The following is a 15,407-nucleotide window of genomic DNA, read 5'->3' as shown; positions in this document are numbered from 1 at the left end:
GAGAGAGAGAGAGAGAGAGAGAGAGAGAGATTACACTCATAAAAAATCGGACAAAGAGAAAAAAAATTTAACAGTTCCTTTAAGAGTTTTTCAGAGCGCACGGGAGAAAGAGACCGAAACTCATTCATAGACATTGCCTGAAGTAGTGAAAGAGAAGAAAAGAAAAAGTTAAAGAGAACTCGACATTTACCTAAAGAGAAGAGGAAAGAAAGAAAGTGATCAAGAAGAAAATTCCCCTTAGACAAAGAAAGTGAGAGAGAGAGAGAGAGAGAGAGAGAGAGAGAGAGAGAGAGAGAGAGAGAGGAGAGAGAGAGAGAGAGAGAGAGATTTACTTCAAAGACTTAAAATGAAGACGAAAATACCATAAACTGAAAACGAACAACAATTACCGAAAAAAAAAAAAAAGTGAAGAGAAGAAAACAAACCAAAGCAAGTGCAGCGAACTCACACACACACACACACACACACACACACACACACACGGACGGACGGACGGATGGATGAGAGAATGAAGATAATGGTGGTACGGAAGACCCTCGGATAAACGGATAATAAGACTTTTGAGTGGATAGATGATATAAAAAGAAGGAAAGACCATTAAAACAGTGTCAGAGAGAGAGAGAGAGAGAGAGAGAGAGAGAGAGAGAGAGAGAGAGAGAGAGAGAGAGAGAGAGAGAGCAGCAGCAGCCAGCCACCCAGCCACCCGACACGAATCAGGCACCATGTCCAAGGTTCAACGGCAGCTGTCCCCTAATGGCGAACCTTCAGAGGGGTTTTCCAAGACTTTTCAGAACCGCCTTATCCTGCCGCTGGGGTGAGTATCAAGGTCACGAGGCTGGGGAGGCAGGTAAACAGGCGGGAAAAAGGGAAGCAGGAGGAGAGGAGGGAGATAAAGGGATGAGATGCATGCTTCAGGTGTGGTGTGGAATAGGGTGACAACAGACAGGGAGGGTTAGGAAGAGTGACAAGGAAATGAGATGCATGCTTGAGGTGTGGTGTGGATAAGGAGTTGTTGGGTAGAGAGACAGGAGCAGAGAAAGAGGTAGGGATAAAAAAGAGAGAGATAAGGATTGAGGTGTGTTGTGAATTAAGGAACTGAGAGGAGCATTGAAGGGGGCAGGGATTAAAAAGAGAGAGAGAGAGAGAGAGAGAGAGGAGAGAGAGAGAGAGAGAGAGAGAGAGAGTGAGAGAGAGAGAGAGAGAGAGAGAGAGAGAGAGAGAGAGATAAGGGTTGGTGTCTGCCGTGAATTAAGAAACTGCTGGGTAGAGAAGCAGGGAAAGGGAAGGAGTCAGGAATAAGGAGAGATTTAAAGGGAATGAGATGCAGCGTTGAAGTGTGCTATTGATTAAGAAATTGTTGTATAGATGAAAAAAAAAAAAAAAGGAACTAAAATATGAGTTTAATTGGAAGTGATAATAGAAATATGACAATTTATATTTATTCAAGGTAGTAATGAAATAGACGTAAGGGGGAGGTGTGTTATGGATTAATGAGTTCGTAGATGAGTAAAAAAAAAAAAATCTGAGCAACTAAGAAAGGAATATTAGAAAGACAGTGTTACTTACTTCTTATTGCATTATAAAAGGGAGGCACGTGTGAGGCATGTTTAGAGCTGCAGAAGCCTTAAATATGTCTACAAAGGAAAGAATATGGAATTAATGATAAAAGAACTGGGCTTAGAAGTTGTCAGATATATGAAATGATAAAATAATATAGTTAAAAATGGACAAGAGACGGACAAACATTTGTTTTAAACAGTATAAAGAGAAGCATGGTTGAAGAGAGTTACGGATTAAAGAACTCTCAGGCATTGTAAACTAAAAAAAATATGAGCTAGATAAAGACGACGTTTTGATCATTAATTTTTCCGAAACAATATCAACAGGGATTATCCTCTCTCTCTCTCTCTCCTCTCTCTCCTCTCTCTCTCTCTCTCTCCCTCTCTCTCTCTCTCTCTCTCTCTCTCTCTCTCTCTCTCTCTCTCTCTTCTCTCTCTCTCTCTCTCTCTCTCTCTCTCTCTCTCTCATTAGTTCCTCTAGATTGTGGTTTGCCGGGAACAAATCCATCTTCGTCTTATTGAAAAGGTCACTTCTTGTCTCCCTCTCTTTTCTGAGGCCAAGTCAAAGAGAATCATTTATGTGTCATCGAAGTGAGGGATTGTGGCAAGACTTCACTTTTTTATCATGTGCCCTTTTTCTCTTTACTTTGCAGGAGTTACCAAGATAGGCTCGTCCTCCCGCAACGGTGAGTACCCACGAGTTATGTTCTTTTTGTAGCAGTAGTAGTAGTAGTGGTAGTAGTAGTAGTAGTAGTAGTAATAGTAGTAGTAATAGTAGTTTCAGGAAGAGGCAGTAGACACCTGCCGAAAACGATAATTACTCCCAGTGAGGTCTAAAGCACTGTACAAGGGGTGCTGTGAACTTATCATTAAACCCAGCTGTGATCTCACTGAACGTTTCCCTTTTGTGTCTCACAACACAAGGGGGCAGTCACAGCCTGCCCTCTAAAGACAACTCTCTTCCTCCACACAAAACTACAAGCACCTAATAACACACACACCCTTCACTCAAAAATTTTAAAATCATCATGGCGACTCCTACACCAGCCTCGGAGTCCCAATCTAGGAAGGAGACCATAAATGTCCCCAGGTCGGACTGCCTAAGTGTCTTGACACCCCCCTCATCTTTTTCTTCATTAACTTCTGCAACATTCGCGGTCTAAGATCTAATTTTCAATCTGTAGAACACCACCTCTCCTCTTCTAAACCTCATCTTCTTTTCCTTTTCTGTTCCTTCCTACTTTCTCTATCCTCATTTTCGATCCAAAGCTAGATGCTGCATTTATGTGCGCAATAACTTAACCTGCTCTCGTGCCCACGCTCTTGAATCTTCCGAGTTTTCCACCATCTGGCTACGACTACAGAGTCACTCTCAAACTAAATTTATTTGTGTTGTATACCTCTCACCTAACTCCTCTTACTATAAGAAATTCTTTGATTACTTAATTTCCAAAGTGGAGCACATTCTGACTCTCTTCCCTTTTGCAGAGATCTCCATTCTTGGAGACTTCAATGTTCACCACCAGCTTTGGCTTTCCTCTCCCTTCACTGACCATCTTGGTGAACTAGCCTTCATCTTTGCTATCCTCCACGACCTAGAGCGATTGGTGCAACACCCTACTCATATTCCTGACCGTCTTGGAGATACGCCCAACATTCTTGACCTTTTCCTGACCTCTAATCCCTCTGCTTATGCTGTCACCCTTTCTTCTCCATTGGGCTCCTCCAATCACTATCTCATATCTGTATCTTGTCCTATCGCTCCAATCCCTCCTCAGGATCCCCCTAAGCGAAGGTGCCTCTGGCGATTTGCCTCTGCTAGTTGGGGGGACCTAAGGAGGTATTCTGCTGATTTTCCTTGGAATGATCACTGCTTCCGTGTCAGAGACCCGTCTTTGTGTGCTGAGCGCATAACAGAGGTGATAGTGTCTGGCATGAAGGTGTACATTCCTCACTCTTTTTTTCGTCCTAAACCTTCTAAACCTTGGTTTAACACAACTTGTTCTCGTGCTATACATGATAGAGAGGTGGCCCACAAAAGGTACTTAAGCCTTCCATCACCAGAATCTCATGCACTTTATATTTCTGCCCGGAACCATGTTAAGTCTGTTCTCCAACTAGCCAAAAACTAATTCATTAACAGAAAGTGTCAAAACCTTTCAAGATCTAACTCCCCTCGTAACTTCTGGCATCTAGCCAAAAATATCTCCAATAACTTTGCTTCTTCTTTTTTCCCTCCTTTATTTCAACCAGATGGCACCACTGCTATCACATCTATTTCTAAAGCTGAACTCTTCGCTCAAACGTTTGTTAAAAACTCTACCTTGGACGATTCAGGGCTTGTTCCTCCCTCTCCTCCACCCTCTGACTACTTCATGCCACCTATTAAAATTCTTCGCAATGATGTTTTCCATGCCCTTGCTGGTCTAAACCCTCGAAAGGCTTATGGACCTGATGGAGTCCCTCCTATTGTTCTACGAAACTGCGCCTCCGTGCTTGCTACCTTGCCTAGTCAAACTCTTTCAGCTCTGTCTGTCAACATCTACCTTTCCTTCTTGCTGGAAGTTTGCCTACATTCAACCTGTTCCTAAAAAGGGTGACCGTTCTAATCCCTCAAACTAACGTCCTATTGCTTAATTTCCCTGCCTATCTAAAGTTTTTAATCTATCCTTAACAAGAAGATTCTTAAACATTTGTCACTTCACAACCATCTATCTGATCGCCAGTACGGGTTCCGTTAAGGCCGCTCTACTGGTGATCTTCTGGATTTCCTTACTGAGTCTTGGTCCTCTTTTAGAGATTTTGGTGAAACTTTTGCTGTTACCTTGGACATATCAAAAATTTTTGATAGAGTCTGGCACAAAGCTTTGATTTCCAAACTACCCTCCTACGGCTTCTATCCTTCTCTCTGTAACTTCATCTCAAGTTTCCTTTCTGACCGTTCTATTGCTGCCGTGGTAGACGGTCACTGTTCTTCTCCTAAATCTATTAACAGTGATGTTCCTCAGGGTTCTGTTCTGTCACCCACTCTCTTCTTATTATTCATTAATGATCTTCTAAACCAAACTTCTTGTCCTATCCACTCCTACGCTGATGATACCATCCTGCACCTTTCCACATCTTTTCATAGACGTCCAGTCCTTCAGGAAGTAAACATTTCACGCAGGGAAGCCACAGAACGCTAGACTTCTGATCTTTCCAAAATTTCTGGTTGGGGCAGAGCAAACTTGGTTTTGTTCAATGCCTCAAAAATTCCTCCATCTATCAACTCGACACAACCTTCCAGACAACTATCCCCTCTTCTTTAATGACACTCAACTGTCCCCCTCTTCTACACTGAACATCCTCGGTCTGTCCTTTACTTATAATGTGAACTGGAAACTTCACATCTCATCTCTAGCTAAAACAGCTTCTATGAAGTTAGGTGTTCTGAGACGTCTCCGCCAGTTTTTCCACCCCCCCCAGCTGCTAACTCTGTACAAGAGCCTTATCCGTCCATGTATGGAGTATGCTTCACATATCTGGGGGGGTTCCACTCATACTGCTCTTCTAGACAGGGTGGAATCAAAAGTTTTTCGTCTCATCAACTCCTCTCCTGTAACTGGCTGTCTTCAGCTTCTCTTTCACCGCCGCAATGTTGCATCTCTAGCTGTCTTCTACCGCTATTTTCATGCTAACTGCTCTTCTGATCTTGCTAACTGCATGCCTTCCCTCCTCCCGCGGCCTCGCTGCACAAGACTTTCTTCTTTCTCTCACCCCTATTCTGTCCACCTCTCTAACGCAAGAGTTAACCAGTATTCTCAATCATTCATCCCTTTCTCTGGTAAACTCTGGAACTCCCTGCCTGCTTCTGTATTTCCACCTTCCTATGACTTGAATTCCTTCAAGAGGGAGGTTTCAAGACACTTATTCATCAGTTTTTTACTACTGCTTTGACCCTATTATGGGACTGGCATTTCAGTGGGCATTTTTTTATTGGATTTTTGTTGTCCTTGGCCAGTGTCCTTCCTACATAAAAAAAAAAAAAAGTAGTAGTAGTAGTAGTAACAATAACAATTTTTCTTCGAATGTTCAAATCTTTTCAGTCAAACACGATAGCATTTCATTTTTTTTTCCATTTCCTAAGACGAACTTCCGGAAGGGTTATATTGAATTTCTGAAGAAGATTGTTGTTTATAAAAAGCCGGCAGAGAGAGAGAGAGAGAGAGAGAGAGAGAGAGAGAGAGAGAGAGAGAGAGAGAGATTCAACAGTCCATCTTGTCATCAGTCTGGTAATTTAGTTTCTGAAGAGGAAGAGAGGATCGGGCCTAGAGAGAGAGAGAGAGAGAGAGAGAGAGAGAGAGAGAGAGAGAGAGAGAGAGAGAGAGAGAGAGAGAGAGGGGAGGGGGGGAAAGGGGGCAGGGTTGAAGGATTCCTAGTATTGATCGAAGGAGGAGGTCTTGTGTTTACATTATCACGGCGACCTGGAGAAGTGGTCTGAATTTCTCTCTCTCTCTCTCTCTCTCTCTCTCTCTCTCTCTCTCTCTCTCTCTCTCTCTCTCTCTCTCTCTCTCTCTCTCTCTCTCTCTCTCTCTCTCTGGCGGGGTACACGTGAGAGACGAACACAATGGAGGAAGTGAGGCTGTTTTAAAAAGGTAACCGAATACTCAGAAGCGTAAGAGGAACCCATTAAGTGCGGTCATTATTCTGTGTAATTGAAATGCAAGAATTATTAGGTTTTTATGCACGTGTGTATCTCATCATTTTTTTTTTTTTCCTATTATCTTTTTTTTTTTTTACGAGGATTTTCTAAAGTGCAACACGAGGCTCAGAGATTTTAAAAGGAAATGTTCTGGTCGCTCATTTCAAACACAAGGAGAGTTATTAGATTTTATGCACTTGAAGTATTTCGTCTTCTCTCTCCGTCTGTCTGTCTGTTTGTCTGTATGTATGCTGATTTATCTTTCTTTCTATTTGTCTGTCTGTCGGTCTGTCTCTCTGCCTGCATGCTTTCCTGCCTGCCTGCCTGCCTACCTGTCTATCTGTCTATTTATTTGTCTATATTTATCTATCTATATTTATTTACCTATCTATATATCTATCTTTATCTGTTTATCTGTCTTTCTGTGTGTGTCTGTCTCTGTCTCTCTCTCTCTCTCTCTCTCTCTCTCTCTCTCTCTCTCTCTCTCTCTCTCTCTCTCTCTCTCTCTCTCTCTCTCTCTCTCTCTCTCTCTCTCTCTCTCTCTCTCTCTCTCTCTCTCTCTCTCTCTCTCTCTCTCTCTCTCTGGTGTCACGTGATGCCGTGCGTGCCATGCGAGGAGAGTGATTGGTTTCAGCCTCATTATGGAGTATAATTGAAACACAAGAGGACTGATGAGATGAAGGCGCCTCCACGCTTTATCATTGTGTCCTCGCGGTTCATGAAGGCAGACTGTTCTGAGTGTTACACGATAATCTCAATGAAACACAAGAGGAAATCCAATCTCATTACATTCTCCAGTTGAAACACAAGAGGAATCTGTTTCGCTATTCATTATCTTGTTTTCTTTTTTTTATTGGTGTTTTTTTTTTCTTTTTTATTTCGCCTTTTTCTGCATTTTTTTTTCTTTTCATCCTTATTTTATTTTCGTTTTACTCTTTATTTAAACGCAAAACAAACAAAAAAGCATTATCTTCCCCATGTTTTGTTGTTATCTCACGTCGCTCTTCCTTAAACGCTGGCGTCATTGTCTTACCTCTTTACTGTTTCCATTCTTCTTTTTTTTTTTTTTGTTTTATCATTTCCTCTCACTCTTCCTAAAATGCATGAGTAATTATCTTTTTTTTTTTGTGTGTGTGTGTAAGTTATTTCATCTCACTTCCTAAAAACGCAAGAGTCATTATCTTATCTTTTTAGTGCTTTGTTTGTTTGTTTGTTTTTCTTTTTTTTTTTTCCATCTCACTCTTCCTGAAACACCCGAGGAATGGCCCTGCTCTCATTCTAATTGAAACACGAGAGGAATAATTTAGTTCATGGTCCTCATTATTTTGTCCTCAGTGCCGCCTCTTTATCATCATGTCATGTCACTCTTTCTGGAACGCAAGATTAATGATCACATTCACTCTCATTATTTTATCTGACTGGAAAAAAGAGGAAATTATTAAGTTTACCTACTCATTATCTTATCATTATTGCTTCCTTCTGTAAAGCAATGTTGAAATTTCATCCTTCGTTTCCTGTTCCTTTCGTCTGTCTGAATCACTTGGTGACTCCGTACACCTCTTCTTCGTCTAAGTTCAAGAGGAAGTTTAAATATGAAAAGTCTACTGCCATTTAACTTTCTTTTTTCTGTCTACGTCCTTCACTCCAACATGTCTTCCTACTACTTTTTAACTCCCCTTTTCATACCTACGCCCTTCTTCCTTCAATGTAAACCTTCCTACTCTTTTTAACTTCATTTTTTTATATAATAATATGTTCTACTCTTCAGTATAAAATTTCCTACTTCTTTTCAAGTCCTCTTTTTTTATACCTACATGCTCTCTCTCTCTCTCTCTCTCTCTCTCTCTCTCTCTCTCTCTCTCTCTCTCTCTCTCTCTCTCTCTCTCTCTCTCTCTCTCTCTCTCTCTCTCTCTCTCTCTCTCTCTCTCTCTCTCTCTCTCTCTCTCTCTCTCTCTCTCTCTCTCTCTCATTAGTTCCTCTAGACTGTGGTTAGCAGAGAACAGATTCACCTTTTTTTTTCATCTCAGTAAAAGATTACTTCAATATAAACCTTGCAACTATAACTTAACTTCTTTTTTTATATCTACGTGCTTTACTCTTCATTATAGACCTTTCCACAATCTCTACCTTATCTCCTGCTGTCATCCACCAGAGCATCATATCCGTCTATATTTATTCCCCTACTCGAGCTCGCTTCACTTTATTCTCCCCTGATAACCGCCCCCTGATAATGTCCTTTCAAGCTGCCTCTATGCCCGATTTTGCCTCAGCGCAGCGCCCGTCACCTGCCTTCAATTACTTTTCTTCCCTCCGTCAATAGCATCCCCTCCTGAGCTCTCTATGCCCCAAGTAGGAATTGAAGAAGCCCTGAGATGGCGGTCTGGCCTCAGAACTGATCCCTACCTCCTCCCCCTCTTTCTCTTCCTTCTCTTCACAGCGAACTTCTCCTCCACGTTTTTTTCTTCATAGTAGTAGTAGTAGTAGTAGTAGTAGTAGTAGTAATATTGTTGTTATTAGTATTGTTGTTATTGTCGCTGCTGCTGTTGTTATTGTTATTATTGTTGTTCTCCTCTTCCTCCTCTTCGTCCTCCTCCTCCTCCTTCTCCTCCTCCTCCTCCAGATTGTCGTTGCCGTCGCTTTGATCCTTACCGTCCCTCTCGATCTTGTTACCCTCTCCTCACCCACACAAGTGTCCTCGTCGTCTTCGTCCTCGTCACTCAATCTCCGCTTTATATTCCTGCCTGCAACCAGATGGAAATGACAAGCAGGACCTGTACCCTGAAAAGACCTGCATTGTAATAAATTCCACTCTGCTATAACCCAAAAAAAAAGAAAAGAAAAAAGGTTTCCTAGAGTGAATTTTACCGGCGCGTTTCCTCCATTGTCTTAAGGAACCAGTATTCAATTAAATATCAGGGAATATTGAAACCCCAGAAATTTTAAGTGAGTAGTAAAGGAAGTAACACTCACCCTTTCTCACTGTACGTTGCCAGGGAATATCGCACAGAAATAGGCACTGAATAATAGGTGTGATTCTTAGCAGTAATAGGGAACTGAGAAATGGAAAGGGAGAAAGGGGAAAGGAAGGCAAGGGAGGGACACGACCTTCCAGCGAATGGTGTTGTTAATCATCGAATGTTATTGTCGCACATTCGTCTGGAGAAGCCCCTCGTCTGGACACGGGCGGTGGACAACAGGTGTGGGCAGGTGTTGATTGCGAGGCGAGGCGCGTGACGGAGAAAGGAAAGGTGTTTGGTGCAGCGCGTGACGGAGAAAGGAAAGATGTTTGGTGCAGAAGGGGAGGCCATAGCAGAGAGTGAGTGAATGTCTGTGTGTGTGTGTGTGTGTGTGTGTGTGTGTGTGTGTGTGTGTGTGTGTGTGTGTGTGTGTGTGTGTAAGGTCGCAGCATTAGCCTAGCTGGGACTAATGAGTACCTGAACACAGCTGACAGGCCGCAGGTGAGCCCCGAAAGCGCCTCGTCCCCGCGTGGCCACATCACCTTTACTGGCCTCACCCCTACCACAAGCCAGCCAGCACTCTGTATCCAGGCCGCAACTGTGCCACCTTGCCTCCTCCCGCCCCCCCTCCCCGTGACCCTGCCAGCTTTGAAAGGTTACGTTAGGTGAGATGAATCGCCTTATTTTTTGACGGAAGCCTCAAAACGTAGCCTTCTACCCTGAATGTCGCTCCATTATGTCACAGCGCCCCGATTGCCTTTATGGTCGGGATGTGTGTGAGCTGTGTTCCAGGGCACAGTGATCCACTGTCTTTCAGCACCGCAGCCAAAGAGTGTCGCCGCCAATGTTCAAGTCTGGAGGAAGATGAATTTGCGTGTCACAACTGTAAGACCAGACTAATTTGGCGGCTAAGATGGGGTCAGGGTGTGAGTATAACGCTGCTACTTTTCCTTAAACTTGCGTCACTCACTAGAGCTGAAGAGGGATTTTTCGTTTTCTATTCCTTTTTTTTCTGTCTCTCTCTCTCACTTTCTCTCCCTCAGTATGGTTTTCCCTCGTGCACCAGTCCCCGTCTGTCACGTTTCCAGTAAGCAGTTTGCTGCAGATATCTCCGCGCATTTCTATACGTACACTCATCACTTATTTCACTCCATTTCACCCTGCACACCTCGCTCTAATACCACGAGCTCGCCCAGCGCCTTGACCTTTATCCTCCATCCTTCATCTCGTCGCCACACGAACCTTCTGCTCCTTTCTCTGTCCATGAAATTGAGATCCGCTCCAGTAGATATATTTTTTTCCGTCAGACACAATACGAAGTCTGCTCGTCAAAAGAAGGTGAGGGATCGAACATCCGTAGCCAGACACCTTTGTAAGCCTGAAATGATGAAGGAAAGGGCGAGGGGAACAGGACAACGACCAGGGGGAAAGCAGCTAGAAAGAAGAAAAAACATGTAATAGGTGCTTTAAGCTGCGGAGCAACTTAAAGGACCTTCCCCCAGCGACTGGGGGGGGTTTTAATTTTTAGATGTGTCGCAGACTTGGTCATACGAAGTCCGCTTGCACACGCCACGCCAAGTGGCGCGCCGCCGCGATGGTTGTGGTGAGTGACATGTTGATATAAATGACTCAGTGTTTTTCAATATGTGGAGATTTATAAGCATTCTGATCACACTAACGTGTACAAGAGAGTTTTTCCTACTTAATGTAATAGTATATTTTCAACATTCAGTGATTAACTGTTGAAAATAGCGAGCACAAGTAAAACATGATATATATATATATATATATATATATATATATATATATATATATATATATATATATATATATATATATATATATATATATATATATATATATATATATATATATATATATATATATATATATATATATATATATATATATATTTTTTTTTTTTTTTTTTTTTTTTTTACATTACAGACAGTTTAACTCGTCGTAATACCATTTTATTTTTTGGTTTGTCAAGTTTTTACAATAAATCTTAATTCTACAGTCACTGCTGAGTCTGTTGGTGTCAACAAAAACTGGCTATTCCGTATATGAAGTGAGTTATGGCTAACAATTCGCCATTTTTGCGCGCTCGAGTTCGATATGTAGTGATGCAATAGTTGCGCGAGTTACGAGGCAGAAACCTTCGCTCACATGCCGATAAATCGAAATATGCAAAATACGGCAAAACGGTGAGTCTGACGAAGAAATGTCTTAAAATAAGAAAGATGCGCCGTCCAAAAATCACCACCAAGGTGTTTCCGAGACTGAAATCGCAGTTTTTTTATATGCTATGGACCCCAAAAGGTGGTCCTGGCCAAAATCATCGTTGTACACTCCAGGGGCCAGGCGGAGCGGTGGGTTGTAGAGATGTGCGGTAACAAAATTAGAATCCCCTCGCTCCGCTCGGGGAATAACCAAAAGACTGTCGCAAAAGGTCATGTTGTTGTCTCGTAAGGGATTCGGCGACGGGTATTGGGGAACGCGTAGCTGCTTATAAGGAAACGTAATAGTATTTGAAGGAAGGAGTAGAAGCTATTTTAAAGAGGCAAGTTTAGTTTTAACCTGAAGGTGACGAGAGAGAGGGAGAGGAGGGGGATAGGGTGTCTTCAGGTGAGCTGTGGTGGAAGGAGAGAGCGAGTGATGATGGAGGTGGTGATGAAATTAGCAACTGGAGTTTAAGCCTCGGTGGATCTTACGTGTGGCTTGATGTGAAGTGAGGCGCGGCGGTGGTGGTGGTGGTGGTGGCGGCGGCGGCGGCGGCGGTGGCGTGTGTTAGGTTAGGTTTGGGTATGGCAGTGTGATAGAGTGGCATGACGTATAAAGGTTTAGTGGTGTGTGATAAGTGGCGGGTGCTTTGTGGTGTGGTGTGGTGTGGTGGTGCCGTGGAGTGGAGTGTGGTAGTACAGATAGGTTAGGTATGGTGGTAGGGTGGGGAGGTGTAGCGTGAGGCAGCGTGGTGATGGTGTGCGGTTTTGTGGTGTGTGGTGTATTTTATTGTTGACATTTCATAGTTTGTCCATTTTACATATCATATATCTATTCATTCTATTTATTTATTTATTTATTAATTCATTCATCCATTCCTATATTTTCTTATTCGTTATACTTGCTAGTGTATTTATTTATTGATCTATTTTATTTCAGTCTTCCTCCGTACATATCGGGCCGCTGCTAAAAAATGAAATACTAGGAATAAAACAAACTTCCCGTCTGTTTCGCGAAAATAAAAGGTATGCATGTAGTGAACATTCCAAAGGCAGTGAACATACCAAAAGGGAAAGTCTAAAATTGGAAGTGTCATGATACTCGTCCCTTGAAGTATAAAAAAAAAAAAAAAACAGGAAAAAGTCACACAGCTACGGAGTTTACCCGTGAAAAGGGATGAAAGAGCAGAGTGGCGTGGCGGCTGTGGCGTGATGGTGTGGCAGGTTGACGCTTGTGTGAGTAACGAGGACCCGCATTGTTGTTTGATTAAATGTAACGAAGTGCTGCGTGGGGTCACTGAGTGGTGTGTGACGCGGAAGTGATGATATTAGCGAAGATGAGAGGCTGAGTGACGGGACGTGTTGAAGGCAAAAATTACGAAGTGTGGTGTGACGTGGAGTGACGGGATTAGAGAAGGTGAGATGTGGAGTGACGGGAACTGGTGTAGAAGCAAACATTTTTGTACAGTCTTACTCAGAAACAGAAATTGAATAGCACAACTGATCTCACCACTTATATAAACAAACTTCTTTTACCACCACAAGGCCCTTTCTCTGTTATGTGTTTTCCTCCAATCTAAAGTCCTTTGACCTGGCGAGAATCTATCATTATCAGCTTGTTAGTCAATCAGTCGATCAGAGGACATACGACGGAGGGAGAGAGCGAGAGACAATGGAAATAAGTGTTTGTACGTTACACGACATCTGACACCGACTATAAGTGGAAGAGAGCAGGCAGCAGTGGATGGGAAGTATTGTACAGGTAATAGTGAGGCTTAGTGAGGTTTAGTCTGAATTGCGGGTAACTGGAAGGAGGAAGAAGTGGTGTGTGGGTAGCGATGTTAGATATTTTTCTCCGTTTGTGTTATACTACTTTCTACACACACACACACACACACACACACACACACACACACACACACACACACACAAAAGAACCCGGTTTTTTAAATTTTTGATATTGTCTTTTTCTGCGCCGTTTTTTTTTTCTTTTTTTTGTCTTACTCACCCAAGGCTTTTTTGTCTTTTTTGTCTTACTCACTTTTTTTTTGTCTTACTTTTTTTTTGTCTTACTCACTTTTTTGTCTTACTCACTTTTCTGTCTTTTTTTGTCTTACTCACTCAAGGCTTTTTTTCGTCTTACTCACTCAAGGCTAAAAAAATAAATCCTGTGTTGTGTAAGTGTCGAGATGGTGTAATATTTCCTCTCTCTCTCTCTCTCTCTCTCTCTCTCTCTCTCTCTCTCTCTCTCTCTCTCTCTCTCTCTCTCCTCTCTCCTCTCTCTCTCTCTCTCTCTCTCCAATAAAGAGAAGATAAGGAAAAGAAATATATTTAGAGCACGAACAGCAACAGCAACAACAACAACAACAACAAACAATAATAACAACCACCACCACCACCACCACCACCACGACCCCCCAATTCGCACTAATCACAATGTCGTCAACAAGTCCAATATTGAGCGCGCTGAATCGAAATTAGAAGCCCAAATTAGCCTGTTGTGTGTTTTGGTGGCTCCCGTATCACCTTCCGCGTATGGTGGAAAGGAGCAAGAGGAGGAAGAGGAGGAGGAGGAGGAGGAGGATGTGATGAGCACTAAGTGAAAGCCATGATTAGAAGCTGATTTACGGAAGATGGAAAAGGAGATAAGTGGAGGAGGAGGAGGAAGGTGAGGAGGAGGAGAACGGCGAGGAGGAGGATGAGGAGGGGGGAGGAGGTAAAAGGAGAAAAAAGAGGAGGCGAATAAGGAAGGAAAAGGATGAAGAGGGAGGGGAAGGAGGACTGATTGATTGATTGATTACTTTTAGACACCACAACAAATGAGGAGAAGGAGGGAGAGGAAAAAGAGGAAGAGGAGAGGGGGTTAGGAGGAACAAGAGGGGAGAGGAGGAGGAGAAAGATTGATTGACTGATTGACTGATTACTTTTAAGAGTTGCAACAGAGGAGGCAAGGGAGGAGGAAGAGGAGGAGGATGAATCATACATAAAAAAAAAAGGAGGAACATAAAAAAAAAAAAAGGAGTGATGTAAGGCACTCCTATGTTTCGGTTCTATAATCAATGGTCCGAGGAAGATGAGAGCGGAGGCGTAGCATTAGGGATCACGCATAGGTGGGAGCACTTTGAGTTTACATAATGGAAATGTCAGCCAAAACACAGGATATCTGGATTTCTTAAAAGATCAAACATACTCGTAGCGTCAGTAGAGCCTGAAGGGTTGGCCAAACACCCAGGTAATTGGTTCCCTTAGATTGTAACGCCCCTTCCACACTAGTCCACATGCCAGTTACCGGATTCACGGGTGTGGCTGTAAAATAACGACACGCACTGGGAAGAGTCAGATTGTATTCCACAAAAAAAAACAGGTCGGAGGTGAAGAGACCAGCTTCACCTCACACCCAGCGTCGCGAGCTTCCCTTAGTCTGTTTACATATCTCCGTAAATTTCGTACTCTTTGTATACACTGCAAACAGGGACTGCCACGTGTGAAGGAACTGCTACGTGTAAATGAGGGACTTCCACGTGTATGCCTGATGCCTTCTTGCAGCTTCGTTTATTTAGTTCTTATATGAAAGAGACCTGAAAAAGTGTTACATAAGAACATAAGAACATAAGAAATAAGGGAAGCTGCAAGAAGCGACCAGGCTTACACGTGGCAGTCCCTGTATGAAACACACCTACCTATTTCCATCTGCTATCCCCATCCATAAACTTGTCTAATCTTCTCTTAAAGCTCTCTAGTGTCCTAGCACTAACTACATGATTACTGAGTCCGTTCCACTCATCTACCACTCTATTTGAGAACCAATTTTTTCCTATCTCCTTCCTAAACCTAAATTTTTCAAGCTTGAACCCGTTATTTCTTGTTCTACCCTGGTTGCTGATCTTAAGAATTTTGCTTACATCTCCCTTGTTATAACCCTTATACCACTTAAAGACTTCTATCAGGTCCCCTCTTAACCTACGTCTCTCTAAAGAATGTAAATTTA

The 15,407-nt window shown here is 42.7% G+C and overlaps 1 long non-coding RNA gene across 1 annotated transcript in view; it reads left to right on the top strand.

Moving 5' to 3' along the window:
* Nucleotides 1–309: 309 nt before the first annotated feature.
* Nucleotides 310–15,407, top strand: part of LOC135101123 (uncharacterized) — an 81,783-nt gene continuing 66,685 nt past the window's right edge. The window contains exons 1-2 of the long non-coding RNA XR_010269045.1: nt 310–814; nt 2,213–2,245. This is a non-coding gene — a long non-coding RNA (uncharacterized LOC135101123). The remainder of the gene's footprint in view (nt 815–2,212; nt 2,246–15,407) is intronic.

The sequence above is a fragment of the Scylla paramamosain genome, chromosome 6, assembly GCF_035594125.1.
Source record: "Scylla paramamosain isolate STU-SP2022 chromosome 6, ASM3559412v1, whole genome shotgun sequence".
Taxonomy (NCBI): Eukaryota; Metazoa; Arthropoda; class Malacostraca; order Decapoda; family Portunidae; genus Scylla; species Scylla paramamosain.
The sequence above is the reverse complement of the archived record's forward strand: the minus strand, read 5'-3'. Positions and strand labels throughout refer to the sequence as shown.